Genomic DNA, 21431 nt, shown 5'->3' with positions numbered 1-21431 from the left:
CCTAGAAAAAATCTGAATAGCAACTTCAACAACTCAGATGCTAAATAAAAATAAAGTCATAAAAGTCTCTTTTTCTAGTCCACTTCCAAGCAGTAAGTTACAAGATCTTCCATTCCACACACTCTTTTGTAAAACACCTCTTCTCCAGAGTTGTTGTTCTGGGTCTCCAGTTCTCTGTCTTCACCATTTCAGTCTCCTCTGGGTCTCCTTCATTTCACAGATTAGGAATATCCAAAACTGGGATGATATACATCCTTTACTTATACCTTACTTAACTTCCCATGATTTTTCGAGTTCATCTTAAAGGGGTATCAATCTCAAATGCCTAAGTTATGCAAAATCAACAATGAAATGCATTAGAATAGCCCTTCACATAGTCCATTAGTGGGAATCACCATCTTAGGTTACATGTGATCCCCTAGCTTGAAATCATCAGTTACAAGGTCATGGAATGGCCTATATGCCCTGGAAAGACCATCTGGAACAGATTCTAATATTGCTCTTATAAACTTAGTAAGTTCCTCAGTAGCCGACTACAGGGAAAGCACTGCACACGTAAGTCACAACCAGAATATGACTTTATTAGTAGACTGAGCACTTTTGTTCAAATGGACTTCATCAGAATGACATTGTAAGTTAAAAAAAAATAATTTATTTACACTCTACAATTAAGATTCTTTCCAAACCATTGATCCCTCATTTTACATCACCCTAACATCATTTCCTTTTGCATGCTAATATACTCTACAATAATAACATAATACAGAATAAATATAAAATGAACAAGAAAAAAACACTCAGCACCCTAAAGCCAACAAAGTACCTGTAACTGCAAGCAAAAGAGGCTTAACTGGCAACCACACTGGATCCAGACCCAACACTTGTAATCTCTGTGTAATAAATGAAAACCGCTGTGGAACGTCCGCAAATACTCAGCTTATTAAATGGCCAAGGGCTTTTATCCCACACAATATTATAACTTGTTCAGAGCAGTTTAAGCAACAATAGAACAAAGTTTTAATAATGCAAATTATAAACTAAAATTACCTATTAACCCTTGTATAATAAAGAATCTAATTACCCAATTAAACCTTACCATTCAGAAAGTTTTTTTAAAAATACAACATCCAAACAAAAGATGTATTCAAGTACAAACAACTTATAAACATACAGTTTTAAAATACTTTCATCAAAACACAAAATTATTGCAAAAGTTGTTAAAAATCATATCCATCCATGTTTGTTCAGAAATTTATAAACCATTCTGTAAATACAAGCCTAAAATATTAGGACTAAAAAACATTTCCTATTTTAACCATTTTTTTTAAATCTCATTTACATTGCAGTTTGTTCAAACTGCAGCTTTTTTATATTGGGAAAACAGAGACAACTGAAAAAGAGAATTTATGAGCATTTGTATGCAATATAGGAAAATCTAAATAACACACTTTTAAGCACAGTTTGGTTTGACAGGGTTTTGCTAAATTTAAGTTTGACATCCCGGATATTATTCCCAAAAACCCTAAATGGAGCTGGTGGAACTTGAAACTGAGAAAAGGGAGTTATTGTGGCAGCTTAAGCTGAATGCCACAAACCCATGAGGACTTAATGAAAATATTTCTATTCTCCCTATTTTAAAGGTTAAAGCACAAGAACTACAATGAGATTTAAAAAAATGGTTGAAATAGGGAATGATTTTTAGTCCTAATATTTTAGATTTGTATTTATAGAATGATTTATAAATTTCTGAACGAACATGGATAGATATGATTTTTAACACATTTTGTAATAATTTTGTGTTTTGATGAAAATATTTTAAAACTGTATATTTACAAGTTGTCTGTACTTGAATACACCTTTTGGATGTTGTGTTTTTAAAAACTTTCTGAATGGGAAGGTTTAATTGGGTAATTAGGTTCTTCATTATACAAGGGTTAATAGGTAATTTCAGTTTACAATTTGCATTATTTAAACTTTGTTCTATTGATGTTTAAACTGTTCTGAAGAAGTCCTAACACTGTGTGGGACAAAAGCCCTTGACCATTTAATAAACTGAGTATACACGGACTTTCCACTGTGGTTTTCATTTGTTACAAAGAAATTACAAGTGTTGGGTCTGAATCCAGTGTGGCTGCCAGTTAAGCCTCTTTTGGTTGCATACAATGAAAAAGGAATTTAAAATGTATGAGTATAAAGTCTATTAACATGAACTTTCTGAAGGGTATGAAGTTCACAGGTTTATAGGTTCATAGGAGGTTACTAGGCCAGTGGCTAGAGTCTTTACAAGCCTAGCCATGTTAATCCCAAGTATCCCCATTTGCTCTATTTTGGGTAGTTTGCAGAATTAATTTATGAACCGAGAGGGTCTGTGATCAACACTGGCTACCCCTGTCCATAATGGACAATGGTGCCATCCCAGGGATGAATTTGCAGTCTCCCTTCCAATTATCTAGGTTGCTTTTGAATAGGGTCAGTGAGGAGCTCTGCTTAAAATTGACTAAGGAGTATTTTCCAGATAAGCGTCAGTCTCTGGGAGACATATCTGTCTCTCCAGCATGATCTGTTAATGTCACAAGCTAGAATGAGATCTCTAGATCGAGTGACTCTTGAGCCATTTGACTTGCAGATGTGCAGCATTTCCATTAGGGTAGGGTTGGAGATTGCCCTATAAGCCAGGAACAAGTCAGCTCTCATCAGCCTATAAAATTCAAAGTAAAGTGACAGGGCTTTCAGCCTGTCCATGTAGGTCAAGGTTTGAAGTCCCTATATTTTCTTAGGTCTCTCCAGCTGCTGCAGGTGTCTGGTGAGGCACATGTAAAAGGGTGCATTATACTTTATTAGTAGTCTGATGACAGTCAATTACAGTGGAGTTATAACATCCCTTGACCTGGACACTATGCCCTTGCTTATGAGGAGCATTGCGTAGAGGGCTTTCCACTGTGGAAACTTGGTGGTCAAAGTTCAGATTGCTATCAAACTGTGTTCCCAAGTCTTGCACCAGTGGGTTGAAACTCGGGGTGTTCCTGTCAATATTGTAGTTTGTAGGGAATTCCATTTTGCCAAAGGGAATAAAAACACATTTTTTGCATTTAGTTTTAGACCATGGCTTTGGCACCAATCATTTGCTTGTGTTAGCCCTTCTTGTAATATGTTGACATCGTTGGGGGACTCAATGATTGCTCCACATTTGTAATCATCAGTGAATTTAGTGAGCCAAAGACTGTCTACTTTGGTCTGGACTTCTGAGAAATATATGCCAAACAGTAAGGGGCCCAGCACAGACCCCTGTGGTACTCCACTTGTGACAAGTCTACTGGTGGAGGAGGAGTCACCAATTTTGACAGAGTGTGTTCTGTCAGTGAGCCAGTTGTCTACCCATCTAGTAATGTAAGGGTTAATCCATTTGGTGAGTTTCTCAATGATGCCAGAATGGGGAATTTTGTCAAAAACCTTGGCAAGGCTGAAATAGGCTGTGTGCACTGTCTTACCTTTGTCCATGGCTTTGTTAACATTGTTAAAGACATCTACCAGGCTTATTAAGCATGATCTACACTTAACAAAGCCAAACCGGGTTGGGTCCAGCATTTGGAGGTCACCTATGTCCTTATTGATAAGGTCCATGATAATTTTTTTTCATGGCCTTGCAGATGAAGCCGGTTAGCCTTATGGGTCTGTAGTTCCCAGGGTCAGTTGATGGTAGGGAGATTACTGTTGCTGTTTTCCATTCTGCAGGCACATAGCCAGTTCTCAAGCTGTGATTAAAGAAAATGCCAAGTGGGTCTGCTAGTTCTTGTTTTAAATTGTTTAGTAAACAACCTGGGATATTATTTGGTCCAACTGAGGCCATATTTTTGGTCTTGGCAAGCACAGAGATGACCTGCTTTCTAGACTTACAAAGCAGAGGACTGGTGCCAGGTATGCTTTGGGATATGGTAGGTGGGGATAGGGAAGTTGAAGTTTGCACTGAATCTATCAGATTGTAGGTTGGCGATATCTTCCAGTGTAGTATTAGTGATCCCATCTACAATCAGTTCAGCACATAGCTGGGCATTGCTTTTTAGACTTCGGAAGTAGTTAAAGAATGCCTTATGATTATCCTTGGCTAGGGATATGATTTTAGTTTCATAATTTGCTTTAGAAGACTTTACAAGATCTCTGATTTTTTTGTTTAGGCTTAGGAGAGAACTGTTCCACTGAAGAGTGATGTCCCTGTTGCTTTTAGATAACAGTTTCCTCCTCTTGTTATATAATCTGTTTACACTTGAAGTCCACCACAGTGACTTGTTTCTATGGGAAGACCTGGTTGTGATCAGGTCAGGTACAGCAGAGTCTATGCAGTCACTTAAGTATTTGTGCAGGGCATTTGCATACACTTCTACGTAGTGATCATTGGTATCTGTGATTGTGGGTAGTATGAAGCTTTTTATACTATTGCTTAGTATGTTGTAATTAGCTTTGGTGAGATTTTTTATAATTCTTGTTCCTGTGAGGGTGTCAGTTCCAGCAGTTACTTCAAACGAGACTGATTTGTGGTCTGACCTAACCAAGGAGGGCATTACACATGGGGAAGTACAGAGACCTCCCATGTTGGTGAGTACATTTTCCAGAACATTAGAGCTCCTAGTGGTAGTGCAGACTATCTGTTCCAGAGCATTTGTGCTAACAAAGTCCAGAAACCTCTGGGTGAATATGTTTTTACTGATGTATGTCCCTAGTCTATGGAAGAATAGTTGAAATCTCCCATGACTAAGGTGTTGGGCTGTATGATGAGGGATTCCAGTAAATCGAGGTAGGTGGTGTGCATATCCTTTTTCATATTGGAGGATCTATAGCTAACAATGATGTGGTATGGTACTTTCCAGTTATTAATTGGACATGGAGTAGTTTGAGATAGTCATGTTGTTTGACCAATCTCAAAGTCTATTTGGTTGTAATGAAGATGGATACACCTCCACCTTTGGTTCCCACATGTTCATTTTGAGGTCTGAATGTGTGGAAAGCATTGTAGCCCTGCTCATCCAAGGTGCTCTCAGCGACCTTGAACCATGTCTCGCTAACTACACAGACATCAGCATCCTCCAAACTGAGGAGTGTTTCCAGGGAGTGCAGTTTTGTGTTTAAACTCTTAGCATTAAGCAGTGCGACCCTGAGATTGTCTTGATTAGATTTTGTTATGTTGGGAAATTTGTTGTTTTGACATTGCCTAAAAAAGGCACTATGGGGGAGGCAAGAGCCTTTGCCACTATCTGAAAGGCTACAGGGGACAGGTGCAGACTATCTATAGTAAAGCAGCGAGGTCTGTCTACCATATCCTAGGCTGACAGATATTGGATCCCCCTGGACTTAACACCAGAAACTGAGCCAATTGTTGAAGTCAATCATTTTTTGTTTATATTATGGAATCATCCTGGGTGAGGGTAGGATTCTGCTTAGGGCTAGGGACATACCTGTCTGGGATATATAATCAGTGAGTTCCGTCATGTCTCTCTTCACATAGTCCAGAGAGGTATGTCTCAAATCATTCACTCCAACATGGACTATGACTAAGTCATAATAGTACTTGAATGCATGTGTGACTTGAGTGCATGTGTGATTTGCTGGATCCTGGGACCTGATAGGCAGCTGACCGTGACCTTCTCCTTATCCAGTCTGGTGAGGGGAACATCTGTGTGTCTCAGTATGGAGTCAACTATGACCACGATATTTGATGTGTTTTGTCTTAGGGGCTTTTTGTTGAGACACAAATGTGTCTGTTGATATGTGTAGTGGTTTCTTCATGCTTAGTGGTGAGTGTGTGTGGTGTGCAATTGGGAGGTCTCTGTTCTTTTGGTAGGCTTTTAGTGAGTACCTCTGCATATGTGGGTTTATGTGTTATGACCTTAATTTATGTGAGAGGTGAAGTTTGCATTAGAGGTGAAGCGTATGTGCTGACAACCTGTTTGATGTCTAATGTTAGTCTGCTTTAGAAGCAAATTGTTGTCAGTATACATAAAGCAATTGCTACATTGCCTCAAGATATCCATAACATTCAAGCTGGCAAGAAAAATGATGGGAAACTGCCCATCCATTCTAGCAAAATTTTTCTGAATATTTGGGAAGGAAGTGGGCTAGCTGGACTTAAATCACAAACAGCAGAAATGAAGCACCAGTTCAGTTAAATACAGTTAGCAAAGTGCAGTTCTGGCTTAAAATATACTTATTTTTCAGTTTTTCTGTGAATGACTTGGATTTCAATGTAGATGCATTCCCAGACTTCTGGCTAAAATTGCCAAATTTTCAGCAGCTCCAGTAAACTGAGCGCAAACCCGCGCAAATGAAAAGCTTGTATACAGCTACATTTAAACAGTTTTAACACAACTACTAATGGGAAAACCCCAAACTGAGCTTTTCTCCTGCAATCCCCAACTCATATAGGTCCTGAGCTACACACTTCTGCCACAAGGCTGCAGGGAGGCCTTCTTAATGTAAGATGGCTGGTCTGAGAGCACAGTGATACCAAACAGTCTAGATTCAGCAGGTCTGCATCTAGCCTATAGTATGTAAGACAAGGAAAGACAATTTCTAGATGGGAAGGAGTAAGGAAGAGTAAAGGTCAAAGTGAGAGTGTTTATTAGTTACTATTAAATGACTTGCAGTGGTACCACCCTCTGCACAAACTGTCAGCTCTTTCAGCAGCTGTGAACAGTGGGAGACTATGGAGAGTGTTTCCTATAGAGGATTTTAAACTGGAGAGGTCTACTTATATGCAAGCTTGGGGAACCACGTTTATATGAGGCATTTATACAAGCAGGATGAAAGACTTTGATAAAGGTAAACCCTCAGGCCAGTCAGATAAAAATGCAAAAAGCTATCAACCAGTACTTCCCACCTTAGATGGGATGAATTTAGCTCTGTGCTCCCACCAGAGTGCAAAATAACCCGTTCAATGATAAACAAAGTGGTGTTTAGCTAAAGTGTAGTAACAAATGCTACACAACAGAAATAAGAATTCCTCCAATATCAGGAATCCTACAAAATATGCTCACTAATCCTGAAATGTATTCAGAACACACAAAACTTTGCAAAACTTAGAATATTTTGGCAGACTCGTTTAAAACAGCTTTTGCAGTATCAGAGGACATTAGGAAATATCAGAATATTATTATAACAACTTAAGATGAGTACAGTAACAAACAGATTGAGTTTCTTTAACAAGTGCAGGCAGGAAAACAGTGATAAAGTCAACAAAATAAATGGATGCAGCACAGAAATGATAAATATTATTAAAACAATTATAGCAAGAACCAAAAAAATATACTTATATCACCTTTGTAGGTCAGATGATTTTAGAAGCAATCCAAGTCTTGTAATCATAGGTTTCCAAGCCGGGCGGGCACAAGGAAGCTCTGAATAAATGAGCACACTCTTACAAAAATGTATGGCTTTTATACGAGCATGATGAAAGACTTTGATAAAGTTAAACCCTCAGGCCAATCAGATAAAAACACAAAAAGCTATCAGCCAGTAGTTTCCACATTGGATGGGTTGAATTTAGCTCTCTGCTCCCACCAGAGTGCAAAATAACTCTTCCAATGTAGAACAAAGTGGGTTTGAGCTCAAGTGCAGTAACAAATGCTTTACAACAGAAGTAAGAATTCCTGCAATATCAGAAATCCTTGGAAATTAGTTCACTAATCATAAGAAATGTTCACAACACACAATACAAATTTGCAAAACTTAGAAATATTTTGGCAGATTCACTCAAAACAGCTTTTGCAGTATCAGAGGACATTAAGAAATATCAGAATATTATTATAACAACCAAAGAGGAGTACAGTAACAAACAGATGGAGTTTATTTAACAAGTGCAGGCTGAAAAACAGTGATATATTCAACAAAATAAATAAATGCAACACAGCAATGTTAAATATCACTGAAATAGTTAGAGCAAGTACAGAAAATATACTTATATCAGCTTTGTAGGCCCGATGATTTTAGAAGCAGTGCAAGTCTTGTAATCATATGTGTCCAATCTAGGCACAAGGAAGCTCTGAATAAATGAACCCCACACTTGTAGCCTTTGAGAGCAAGTGTGAAGTGGACATCCAGAAGATCCTCAATAAACCTTCCAAAAAGAAATTTTACAATTTGTCCAAAGAAGAGATCAAAGCATCAAAGAACCTAAGCAATGACAAGACTAGACTAGTCATGAAGTCTGCTAAGGGTGGGGGAATTATGGTCATAGATACTGTCAGTTATGTTAACAAGATCAAAAGCATGATCATCAATGAAAACTATTGCGACAAAAAAGACCTCAGCACAGTAAAATGGCTTGCAATAACATCCATGAAGATATTAGAAGGATGTAGGAGGATGATTTATTAAATGCAAAGTTGTTTGAATTTTTATATAGCCACCCAAAGATCCCCAACTTTGTTAGGATCCCAAAGCCACATAACAGTATAGCTGACCACCCATATAGACCTGTTGTGGCCAGTGGTTGGTTGATAACAGAATCCATTTCAATATTCCTTGTAGTTCAGATCAAGCCACTCACAGAAAGAAATAAATCCTTTATATTAGACGCTGGACTTCCTCAAAAAGATTAAATGTATACTTAGTGACAGCAGTATCTTGGTAACCATAGATGTGGAAGCACTGTAAAATATGCTTCCACATTAATACTGCATACAGGCCACAACTGAATCATATCTAAAAGACAGGGCATCCCCTTCTGGAGACACTGAGATCCTGGGTAAGATTTGGGTCATCCTCCCCAGCAACAACTCTTTCACTTTCCCAGGAGAGTTCTACAGACAAACCACCAGCATAGTCATGGGAGCACCACTGGTACCCAGCTGGGTTTATGTAGCCCTTGGGAAATGGGAGTAGGAGACAGTGTTCCAAAGTAAGTACATGGACTCTATCAAATGCTATCTATACTTTAAGGATGAGATTTTATCATATGGGAAGGATAAGAATCCACTTGGAAATTTCTTTTCACTTCATCAATCAATCCACTAACATCCTAAAATTTACGTGTGACTACGGTAAAACAGCAGTTGACTTTCTGGAACTCACCATAACTAAAGATCTGAAGGAGGGTATTCTAACTAACAATCCCTTTAGGATACCCACTCAAGTAAAAATGCTGCTACATGGTAGCAGCATGCACCCACAAATCACAAAAAAGAATGTTAAAGAAAACCCAGGGAAAGGATTGTGAGAGTTTTGAAAGAATTAAAAGATTTTTCCACAGATCTAATGAACTTACAAAGGGACTTTCTTGTCAGGGGCTACAGGGAAAAAATGCTTCACAGAATCCTGCAGCCAATTAGAACTCTGGAGGAACAGAATGACCCAAACCTAAATGAGATGCCAGATAGGACTATTAGAGAGTTTTGATACAGATATAGTGGAAAAATTATGAAAAGAGAAAAAGTACCATGGTTTTAACATTCGTCACTGAATACAAAGAAATCTGTAAGCTAATTACAGACAACTGGATCATCATTTCTGATAAACAGCTGGAAAAATACTTGAACTTGGGCCCTCATTTCTGTTTCGAAGAACAATGAATGTGAGAGAGTGGGTTGAGGACAAAGGCAAAAGCATGGAAGAAAATAGTGGGGCCTTCAAATGTGAACCACCCTACTGCACCTTTTGCGAATATCTGAGTAACTCTGACCATTTCTATTACCCCAACTCCAGCAAGACTTACTGGAGTCACAAGAGGTTCAGTTGCAACACTCAGTTGTTCATATACAGGGCCCAATATGTCTCTTGCAGAAGTTTCTATATGGGCAAAACTATTAACAAACTAAAGGTCAGAATGGCCCACCATTTATCAGACTTAAAGACTTAAAGTGCTTAAAAATCCACTGGCGAAGCACCACCTGGGAAACCCTGGGCATGAAAGATTCAGTTTCATGTACTGGATAAACTAAAGATGAATCTTCTTGAAGGCAACAGAATGCCAAATTAGAGAATATGACACTCCACTAGGTCATTAAACTAAATGCTTGCAAACCACCTGGACCCAGTACTTGCAATTCGATCAAAAGTGTTTGAATACTAAGAAAGCTAAATCACAGTCTGTCTTATAGAAAACAAGATGAATTGTTCCAGAAATCTACAAAAAGGTCTGATAAAAAGGTGGACACCTAAGCACTTACTATTTTGATTTCTCATTTGGATCTCAAGAAGCCATATGGCGAAAGTGTTTTTAAAATGTTAAAATGTTAAGGAATCATTGCTATCTCAGGCAGGACAGTTTGCTCAATTAAAGTAGCAACACGTGGCTCTGCTTAAACAAGTAAAAAGGAATTATCTTGCTTGAATAGGCTATGTCACTGTTGGACTTATTTTGAATATGGTTAACAGATATTGTTACATAACACAAGTACTATAAAATGAAATGGGAGGATTAGCCAATGTGGCTGCCTCAACCCACTGGTGGATATTTGGCCATATTCAAATGAGGTTTGTTTTACAGCCACCAATTAACCCTCCCCATTTTGGCATATTCAAATTAGTTGTGTTTTACCTCCACCAATTAAAACACCTGGCTATTTTGACCCCTCTCCTCACAAAGCCCTTATAACCAGGGAATAACTCACTGTAAAACCATTAAGATTTGACTGCAAGAATACTCAATCCATCTGTAAAGACTAAATAAAACAGTTTTACTAAAAACTGCACCAGTTGCTTTATTCCTCTGGAGAGGAGGGGTTAATAAGCCATCTATGGTCAGCTGTGGGCCAGGTTTGCTTGTATCTCAATCAAAGTCTTGGTTTCTTGTCCTGAAATCCATATCTCTGGATTACAGGTAGGATATCACAAGCTGCCTTAATGAGTGGATCTTTGGTATTTCTGTTTTAGGCACATGGATAAGACAAATTTTAAAGGCAGGGTTTCTAGGTGTTTTCTGACACTCAGAGCAACCTGCTCAAACATTTTTTTCTTTTATTATGCCCAGCCCAAAAATATGACTACACTCCTGGTCTTTGTTTTGTCCATGCCTAGGTGTTCCACAGAAAGTGACTGTGTGCCAGTTTCTTGACTAAATTCCTTAAAGGTCTGGACACCACCAGCTGATGTACTTCATCTAAGTATGGATGGGAAGTAGATATGTTTATGGTAAGTTCCTCTCCCTCCCCATCTACCCTGGTTACTTTCCTTCTGGATCTACTCCAAAGTGTCATCCTCCCACTCATCTTTTTTTTTTAAATTTAGCCAACTCACTTGAAGATCATCTAGGAAGGAATCCCCTTCTGTAGCAGTTCCTTGTGTGGTTAAGGATTCTACCGCTTCCTATTGGCAGAAGGAGATGGGTTTCAGTCTCCCATTCTCCCCCACAAGAAAGGTAGTTCACCCCAATACTCAGTGTGGCAATCACTTTCTCTCTCTTCTTTAAATTTCTCACAAGATCTTCTGCCCATAACTTGGCATACAATAACCCCTGTTTCTTTACCTTAGGTTTGTCCTGCCTTGGCTTTGCTGCATGTATTCTCTCTCTATGGTTTTCTCTTTAACAGAACTCCTGACTGGGGCCCTCTCAGAGCTCAAAGGATGCTTGGTAGGAATTCCTTTTTCTGAAGTTGTTCTTGTTATTTCATCCTGGCTCTCAAGAACTCCAATCACCGAAGTAGCTCTAGTCTCTTCCTGTAGCAGCTTTCTAGTTTTAGGGTATTCCTCTACTTGTTTTCAAAGCCATGTCTTTGTTTCCCTAGGGTTTATTAAAGACATTTCTGAGACCTAACTGAATTCAAATATATTAATGTTTAGAACAGCTATGGGGAGTTCTTTCTCCCCTGATTCAGGGAATGGCAAAGGTTGGGCTATTAACTCTACTCCCAGACGATCCAACCATAAGTTGGGGGGATGATTTTTACAAAGCAGTACCATCTTCTCACTGTTTCTGCAACTCTTTAAAGTGAGACAAATCCTTCAAGTTCTCATATCATGAGTTATGCATGGTACCTCTGCTACAGAATATAATACCTCCCCAAAGACAGTTTGGATCTCCACCTTGAAAGTTATTTTTTTTCTGTCCCCATGGGTATGGATGACCATACTAATAGATTCCAACACCTTGTAAAGTTCCCTCCTGTTCACTAGCACAGCACACTTAATTTATTTGGCAATTACACAGTAAGAATGTAGTCTCAACCATTCTAGCAGTTGTCTTTTCACATTCCATAGGTTCAGCATTATTCAAAGTCTTCTCTGCATGTCTAACATTCACATCAGCATTATTGGTAATGTGACCCCTTTTCCCAAATGCGAAGCAAAGTATATGAGTAGCTGCCCCTTTTGTTTTTGCTTAGAAACCTCCTTTATATGAATGTTTGGTGTATAAGATTTCTTCTAATGGAGTAGTACAAATTTGAGAATCTTTCTGGTCTAACTGGCACTTCCACTTTTTAATTAGAAAAATGTTTTTAAATGTATCTGTTATCTAAATGTCAGTTATTGTTTCATTGCTGTTGTACCCATCTGAGTTTAACTATAAAGACATTATGTGTTTGTGTTTTAATTCACATAACTGAGACTGTGCTGTTTACTTTTAGAAAAAGTCCATTCATGGAATTTGTGAGCCTGGGTCCCTGCTGTGGCCGCATCTAATACAAATAAACATTTCTTTACTTTTTCTTAGTCTTTATTGTCTGTTCTTTTTAGGTTCATGAAAGCACAAAGGGATACCCTGCTAATTATACAAAGAGTATTTGAGCCCAGTTGGATCATTTCCATCTCTCATGGTTGGTGGGCTGGTGATCCACTCAAATGCTACAATGTAAGCTTCCGAATCTTCTGGCTTGGTTAGAAGCTTCGGTGGAGGAATGGCTGATGGTGGTGTGATTTTGTTCAGTGTTACCATTCATTTAGCAGTATCCATCATTGTCTGTTGGAGTTATTCCACTGCAGCCATCTCATCAGTGATAGTCAGGTGGGTTTATATGACTATTAGTACGTACATATGCTCACTCAGGACACAGCACATAGGCGAATGGCAGGTATATCTCTGGGAATACAGCATAAACAATAGACTGACTAGAAGCAGGTACACTATCTCCCTGAATCTTTGTCTCTCTGTCTCTGTCTCCTTCACATGACATTATGAGTTTCTGAATATCAAGAAGAAGATGGTGTACTCAATGTGTAGTGATTCGGGTAGGATCCATTTTAAAACATAACACCGACAAGTGCTATGTCATTACCACAGACCACAGTTAAAGCCAAAGCCAGATCCAGCACAAGGTGACCCAGACAGTTGCCTAGGGCCTACTGGCTGAGGAGGGAGGGTTGCTGGGGTCTGTTACAACATTTATTTGTAATTAGACAATTAAAAAATATACATTTTCTACACTCTATACACACACACACACACACACACACACACACACACACACACACACACACACACACACACACACACACACACACAGAGCAACACAAGAATCTTCCATGATGGAACTTCCTTGACATGCACAGCAACACATGAGATTTGATTTCTTGCTTCTCAATTGCAACTGCTCTGTTGCTGTTAAGCGCACAGGCCCAGGACTTCAATGGAACAGTCGACAAGAGAGACAAGCATTCCTTCTGCAGGTATGTGTGTTGCTGCAATTCCAGAAATGAAATGTGACACAGCAACAGGGTGTGTGTGTGTGTGTGTGTGTGTGTGTGTGTGTGTGTGTGTGTGTGTGTGTGTGTGTGTGTGTGTGTGTGTGATAGTTAATTAGGTCAGGCTGGAGCCCTGTACTTTGGCTAGAAGACACAAGAGCCTCAATCCTCTATACCAATTACCAGATTACTTATTTGAAACTGATAATTTTTTCTTTCATTGGTTGATACATTTTGTTTGACTGCTTAATAGAAAAAAATTCAGAAATGCATTTTTCAATGAATGTGATTTTCAATGCATTTTCAATGAATGTGAGTTTCAGTGCATTTTCAAGGAATGCGAACTTCAATGCAAGAGAAGTTTACTGTTGCTCAAGCTAAGTCTGTTTTCAACGTGCAACTGTTTTGCATTTTCAAGGAATGTGTGCATTTCAGTGTATTTTCAAGGAATGTGAGCTTCAGTCATAGCTCTTAAACAATCAGGGACAAATCTCATCCAAATCAGGGACAAAATGAAAAATAATCAGGAACAATCAGGGACACTTTTCATAGGTTCATAGGTTGGTAATAGGCTATCAGCCCTAGGGCCTATACAAGCCTAGCCATAACAATTCCCTGGCTATTTCTTCCCACATTATTTACTTTCCTGGACCCCTGTCTAGCAGGGCGACTGACGTGATCCCTGGGGTGAATTTCCTTTCTCCCATCCAATCGTCAAGGTTCCTCTTGAAGAGGTCCAAAGAGGCACTCTGCTTGACATGTATGGGCAATCTATTCCAGAGTCTGGGGAGTCTCTGGGTCAGGAAACTATCCCTCCAGCATGTTTTGTTTATTGTGATGACAAGGTTTAGATCCCTGGAGCGTGTAGCTCTGAGGGATTGGGATTTCTTTAAGTGTAGCATGTCCAACAGCTCTGGGTTTGACATGGCCTTGTATGTTAATCAGAGATCGCCACTGAGTAGACGATATGCGACAGAGTATAGCTGGAGTTTTTTAAGGCGGTCAGCGTAGGGCATCTGCTTTAGGCCTGTGATTCTTTTAGTGAGGTATTTCTGAGGCCTTTCCAGTTGTTGCAGATGTCTTGAGAGGTACATACTAAATGGGGCGTTGTATTCTATAATGGGTCTAATGAGGGATGAGTACAGTGGGACAATGACCTCCTTTTTTCTGGATGAAAAGCCCTTCGTGATGAGGTGTGCCACATAGAAGGATTTCCTGACTGTTGTGGCAATGTGGTTATCGAAGGTGAGACCACTGTCCACCTGTGTCCCTAAGTCTCTTATCACACTTTCTGTGTTTAGTGTACTGCCACCTATATGGTAATTCATGGATACATGTTTTTTCCCAAAGGGGATAACAATACATTTCTTGGCATTGAGCTTGAGCCCACGGCTCTGGCACCAAGCATCTGTTTCTGTAAGGCCCTTTTGTAGAGTATCCACATCATTTGTGGATTCAATAATGGCTCCCAGTTCGCAGTCATCTGCAAACTTTGTTAGCCAGAGTCCCTTAGTGTTGACCTGTACTTCAGAGAAGTAGATGCCAAACAAGAGCGGCCCCAGGACTGAACCCTGAGGTACTCCACTTGTCACTTGTCTGGAGCTGGATTTGGAGTCGGCTACTTTTACAGTGTGGGTTCTATCAGTAAGCCAATTAGCAACCCATTGGGTGACATAGGGATTAATGCCCAACTTAGTAAGTTTATCTATGATTCCAGAGTGGGGGATGGTGTCAAAGGCCTTGGCAAGGTCTAGATAGGCTGTGTGGACCATCTTACCCTTGTTCATGGCTCTGGAGACTGATTCAAAGCAGTCAATCAGGTTCAGGAGACAAGATCGGCCCTTCACAAACCCAAACTGGGTGGGGTCCAGTGTTTGAAGGTTGCCAATGTCTTTGTTTATAAGTTCCATGATAATACGCTCCATGGCCTTGCAGATAAGGCTTGTCAGACTGATGGGACGGTAGTTTCCGGGATCTAAGGTGGATCCCCCCTTGTGGATTGGGATAACTGTAGCTCTGCGCCACTCAGTGGGCACAAAACCTAAGGTGAGGCTATGATTAAACATGACACTTAGGTGAGGTGCCAGTTCATATTGTAGTTCATGTAGTACACAGCCCGGGATGTCATCTGGTCCCATGGATGCTGTATTCTTGGCTTTAGAGAGTGCGTTTTGTACCTGTGTGGCCGTTATTACTGGAATTTGGCAATCTTCCGGTATTGAGATGGGCCATTTAGGGGGTGAGAGGGGAGTGAAGTTGGCACTGAATCGATCTGCCACGATATTGGCAATATCCTTTGGATCAGTATATTTAATGCCATTCTGTTTTAGCTCAGAGCAGATCTGAGCATTGCCATTTAGATTCTTGACATAGTTATAGAATGCTTTGCGGTTGTCTTTGGAATCTTTGGCAATTTTATTTTCGTAACTAGGTTTGGAGGATTTTATGAGGCATCTCAGTTTCTTACTGAGGCTAGTAAGGGAGTTTTTTGCATCCTGGGATTTTCCTCTTTTCTCCAAAAGTTTCTTCCTTTTGTTGCAAAGTTTGTTTATGGCAGGGGACCACCAGATTGGCTTCCTTTTTTTGGATGAGAGCATTTTGGTTCTATTTGGGATGGCACGATTCATGCATGAGTGGATGTGCTCGTACAGTGCCTTAGTGTAGGATTCAGCAGTTGAACTTTTAGTTACCGTCTGCATGGGTGTTGTGAAGTTTGTCACTTCTGACTTGAGTAGCATGAAGTTGGCTTTGGAGAAGTTTTTTATGGTGGTTTCTTTACTGGGGGGGGGGTGGGATGTGGATGTTAAGGGTGATTAGCTTATGGTCAGACCTGACTAACGAGGGGGGTGACCATAGGTATGGAGCATTGATTTCCCATGTTGGTAATGACCAGGTCTAGGATATTGGAGCCCCTGGTGGGACTATGGATTAGTTGATCCAGGGCATTGGAATTTATGAATTCCAAGAACCATTGCGCAAAGGTGTTGGGACATGAGTAGTTTTCCCAGTTAATGGCAGGGTAGTTAAAATCACCCAGTATTAGGGTGTTTGGTTCTATCTTAATATTTTCCAGTATGTTTAGAAAGGTGTAGTGAAAATCTTGGGATATGGTGGGGGATCTGTAGCAAGCTACAATTTGGATTGCAGTCTTAACTAGTGTTAGTTGCACTTGGAGAATTTCAGACACATTGTGTTGGCCAACTAGCCTGGTGGTGTGAATATCCTTGGTGAATATTGACATTCCTCCACCTTTAGTGTTTCGGTCCTGGTTTGATGGCTGAAAAGTGTGGTAAGAGTTGTAGCCTGGTATTGCAGGGGTGCTCTCTGGAGCCTTGAACCAGGTCTCAGTTACTGCACAGATATCTATGTTCTCCATTTTTAGGAGTGCCTCGAGAGAGTGCATTTTGAGGTTTAGACTTCTAGCATTGAGTAGCATTACCTTCAGATTTTGCATGCTTGTACCTGTTTAAAATATTAGCACTATTAACTTGAGATATTGACAGAGTAAGAGAATGTAAATTAATATGCATTTTCTGAACTTAAAAAGTCTATAATTCTAATTACTATCATTATTTATTAAGTGCAATTTACTACCTTTTCTCCAACAGTCACCAGTTTTAAGAGGGACAGAGCTAAAATTTCATTCAAAATCAGGGGCGTCCTGGAAAATCAAGGACAGTTGATTCTGACAGGCCCAGCCAATGTCTATACCTCCAGCTCTCAAACTCCACATCCCACCACCTCACTGTCCCCTACCAAACTTCCCAACACACTCCTAGTTACCCATTTCAATATCCAAAGCTTAAATAATAAAGTGGCCCACCTCCATGCACTCCTGGATATATATATTCCTTTGACATCCTCTGCCTAACTGAAACATGGTTGAAACCTGGAACTCATGATAATGAAATCACACCTCCAAGCTATAATATACTGAGATGTGACCGCAACAAAAGAAAGGGTGGAGGAGTAGCAATCCTATTCAAAGAAGGCCTAGTAATCACCTCTTCACCCTCCTTTGGAAAATAATGCTGAAATACTCATTTCTAAAATACAGATCAATTCTAACAAATCCATAAACATTATCTGTGTCTATTTACCTCCTGGGAATAGCATCACTACTCTAGAGAATATACTTTGCTGGGTCAAATCATCCTTCCCTCAAGAAACAATAATCCTAGGAGACTTCAATATTGATTGGAAGAACATCAGTACTGACCATCCTACTTCCCATATTAACCTTCATGGTTTCTCTCAAACTATTACCACCCCCACTAGAATTAACAAACCAAATAAAAAAGAGATTATCTTAGACTAGATTCTTATAAATAACTTTCAATAAACTTATAAAGTAGGGACCCTCCCAGACGATGTAAGTGACCATTCTCTCACCTACATAATTAGGGAAAAAATTGATATTACCCAACCCACTATATTCCGCTCAATTCGGAGCAACAAACAATTTAACATACAGCTATTCCAAAGTGAACTTACTGTTTGTAAATGGTCTCCCCTAAGAACACTACCACTTGAAGATGCTGTCAAATACTTCAACTCTAAATTCCTAACTATCCTAGACCACCATGCACCTAAGCGTACCATTCAAATTAGATCAAAACCAGCTCCTTGGCTATCTAAAGAAACCAGGCAAAACATCTTACTCAGAAACAAACCTGGGATAGGTGGCGAACTACCAAACTTACAGCAGACCAACAAATTTTTAGACAGCTGAGAAACTCAACAAAAAAAGCAGTACTCTCAGATAAAAAAAAAAACTTCTACTATAAAATGCAGAAAACACAGCAATATAATCCACAGATATTTTGGGCTAATATCAATAGACTCATGAACCCTGGGCACTCCAGTACACCAAGTCCAACAGACACTAATCTTAAAACCCCAAGCGAAATCGACAATACTTTCAACTCATTCTTTACTGAGACCATACAATCCCTGGCCAGCCCACTATCCCTTGACAACTCTAGCTTTCTTATCCCCAATAATAGCCCTATTCCCAGTTTCAAATTACAACCCATCTCTACCAAATTTATCATCAAACTCATCCAAAAACTGAAGCCTTGTACTCCTTCTGCTGACCAGATCCCAGCTGAATATTTGCAAAAAGCAGCTACAGCTCTAGCCTATCCCATATCAATTCTTATAAATAGAACCATAAATGAAGCAACCATCCCAGACATATGGAAAATTTCTCACATCATTCCTCTACATAAAGGAGGTAACTCAAGCGACTTCTCCAACTACCGACCAATAGCTTTATTATCCCCATTAGCTAAAATCATGGAAAAAGGCATTCATCACCAGCTACTGAAACATTTAATTCAGCATAACTTACTAGCCAATACCCAGCATGGTTCTAGAACATTCCACAGCACCGCTACTGCCCTTCTTTCCTTCACTGAGTCTATCAACAGAAACCGCAACAATAATACTCTCGCCTCAGCTCTCTTCTTAGATCTTTCAAAAGCTTTTGACATGGTGAACCACCCTTTGCTTTTAAATATACTAAAGTCACTTTCTTTTGACTCGCTAGTTATGCAATGGTTCTCCTCCTACCTCAGCAATAGGCAGCAAGCAGTGCTCTGGGAAAATAATCTATCATCCCTCCTGCCCGTCACCTTGGGTGTCCCCCAGGGATCAATTCTAGGCCCGCTACTTTTCTCCATTTTTATAAATGATCTGCATTTAGCTATTCCACAAGCTACTTGCATACAATATGCAGATGATTCTACACTCATCTGTACAGCTAAATCTTCTTCTGAACTACAATCCATAACTCAGAAGGTGTTTAACACAGTAGAGTCATGGTTTTCAAAGCGTTGTCTCCTCTTGAATCCCAAAAAAAAACAAACTCTTACTCTTCTTTCCTACCCGCAAGTCTACACCACTTGACTTCTCAGTCATCTCTAATAATGGGATCCTCATTTATCCTGATTGCAACACTAAACTCCTTGGCATTACAAAAGATAACAACCTTAACTTTTACATTCACATTAACAACACTATAAAAAAAGTTAACAGAAGAATGGGCTCCCTATATAGGATTAGACCCTTCCTCACCTCTACAACTAGAACTACTATTGTCCAATCTCTTCTAATCTCCATACTGTTCTATGCCTCACCAATCTACACTGACCTAACTAAAAGCAATTTGCTCAAACTAGCAAGCTCCTATAATAACATCTCCCGATTTGTCTCTGGTAACCCCTTCAGAACCCATCACTGTCACAATCTAAAACAACTTGGATGGCTTGAACTACAGAATCAGCTTCAATTTAACCAACTTACCATAGCCCACAAGATCCTCTATGATCCAAACAAAACTCCAATTCTCTCCAACCTTATAATCTCCTATAAAAATCTCAATACCTTACGCTCTTCGAATAAACTATTAGTTAGCATAAACATGTCCAACAACTTGGCAGGTGACTCACTCTTTTCGAACACAGTTGGCAAAAACTGGAACCTTCTACCTAGTGAACTTACATTGCTTCCTTCCCTACACCTCTTCAAACAAAAACTCAAATTACACCTTAAAACACACTGGCTATGCCCTTGTAGTAACCCTGACTAGATTTTCACCTCTGTTTATAACACTTCCTTGTGTATAACACTTCCTTGTTTATATACTGATTGTTTAGCTGAAACGAAAAGTTAACAGTAAAACTACTGTAACATCTAAGTATTTTTCTCATCTGAAAAGTTACGTCCAATTTTCTGTTTTTTGTCATTTTATGTACAACATAACATATTTGATTTAATTGCTATTTACTATTTTACTGTTATTTACTACCTAGTTAAGTACTATTTGTAAGCTAATTTATGGTAATCTTTAACCTTGTTATAACTGTGGTTAGTTTGGAGCTTTTCTCCCCAGGCCTCTACTGAAAATGGACATATATCCAGTTAGACTAGCCCGGTCAACAAACATAAAATAAAATAAATAAATAAATAAATAAAATAAAGTTGAGAGGTATAGCTTCAGTGCATTTTCAAGGAATGAGTTTCATGAGAAGAAAAGTTTACTGTTGCTCATGCCAAGTTAATTTTCAATGTGCAACTGTTTTGTTTAGAAATGGCTCTCTGTGTTTGTGCTATAGAATTTGAAAGCAATGAAGGCTGTAGGTTCTACTCCCAGATGGTATAGATGGATTGCTGATATTTCAGTGCACTTGGTGGGGGGTTGTTGTAATCCTGAGTGTGTTGCCCTTTGGATGAGTTGTTGAACTGACACCTCATTTGTCTGCATTAATGGTAGATGCTGTGAAATCTTTCATAGGCACTCAAGGTATTGAAAAGAGTAGGGGAAAGTTCTTCAAGATCCTTGCCAAATTTCCCCTAGCAGTATAAATACCACCAAGGGTCTCCCCTGAAAAGACTCTACTAGCCTAGTGGGATTAACCCGGTCAACAAAGGATATTTAAATTAAAGTATTAAATTAAATCCATATCTCTGTCTTCATTTCAAAAGTAAAGAAGAAAATAGTCTGCACACTGTCAGTTTTGAGCAGTGTTCATGATAACTGGGATGAGAGAGAGAGAGACAAGTTATAGGACACCAGAAATGCTGTGGGGTGGAGTCTGCTCCATGCCCCTGCCTAGTACCCCATTTAAACATGATTTGGTTTTGGTTAAAGCAACAGAATGAGCTGGGACTTGAGGAAAAAAGATGAAGTTTTACACCCGTTGCATGTGCCAATGAGGACGATTAAGCAACTAGCATATAAGTGTTGTTTCTAAAAACAGCTTTATTTTATAAAGCTTAAAATAAAAAAGGCTGACTTCAACAAAGCAAGCATTGTCTGTGGT

This window comes from Protopterus annectens, chromosome 12.part0 (genome assembly GCF_019279795.1).
Source record: "Protopterus annectens isolate FY-2018-M chromosome 12.part0, PAN1.0, whole genome shotgun sequence".
NCBI lineage: Eukaryota > Metazoa > Chordata > Ceratodontiformes > Protopteridae > Protopterus > Protopterus annectens.
This window is presented reverse-complemented; position numbering follows the sequence as displayed.